We start from the raw sequence: 950 nt of genomic DNA on the forward strand, positions 1-950 counted from the left end.
CAGGCTTAGTTTATGGACTGTAATGTGAAATTAGGCACAAATATAAGTTTGACAGTTGGTTCACCAAGTTACTGTGCTCTCTGAGAGGATCTGTGGTTTAAGTATTTGACATTGTTCCATGCCCATCGTTGACGTTAGTCTCTAACAAAATGTGGATCATCTACCAGGAAAGAGCATGAGTTCCTGTAGTGTAGTGGTTATCACGTTGGCTTCACATGCAAAAGGTTTCTGGTTCAAAACCAGACAGAAACAGATTTTGCATGTTCTATACATCACAGGTGTTTACTAAAGGTCAACAAGGGTTCTGTGGTGTCATGGCCTGTACTCTGAATCCAGGCATCTGAGTGCAAACCTCAGTTGAAATTTTCATGCGTTGCATCTCACATCATCAACTTTGGAACCTCAAACTGAAACAGAGCAGAGAAGTTCAGTTTCTGTAGTGTAGTGGTTATCACGTTTGCTTTACACACAAAAGGTCTCTGGTTTGAAACCAGACAGAAACAGATTTTGCATGTTCTATTCATCACAGGTGTTTACTAAAGGTCAACAAGGTTTCTATAGTGGTCTGTACTCTGAATCCAGGCATCTGAGTGCAAGCCTCAGTTGAAATTTTCATGTGTTGCATCTCACATCATCAATGTTGGAACCTCAAACTGAAACAGAGCAGAGAAGTTCAGTTCCTGCAGTGTAGTGGCTATCACATTTGTTTAACACGCAAAAGGTCTCTGGTTTGAAACCAGACAGAAACAGATTTTGCATGTTCTATTCATCACAGTTGTTTACTAAAGGTCAAAAAGGGTTCTGTGGTGTCATGGCCTGTACTCTGAATCCAGGCATCTGAGTGCAAACCTCAGTTGAAATTTTCATGCGTTGCATCTCACATCATCAACTTTGGAACCTCAAACTGAAACAGAGCAGAGAAGTTCAGTTCCTGCAGTGTAGTGGCTATC

This window comes from Poecilia latipinna, unplaced genomic scaffold (assembly GCF_001443285.1).
Source record: "Poecilia latipinna isolate Pla-1442-1.1 unplaced genomic scaffold, P_latipinna-1.0 Scaffold3960, whole genome shotgun sequence".
In the NCBI taxonomy this organism is placed as follows: domain Eukaryota; kingdom Metazoa; phylum Chordata; class Actinopteri; order Cyprinodontiformes; family Poeciliidae; genus Poecilia; species Poecilia latipinna.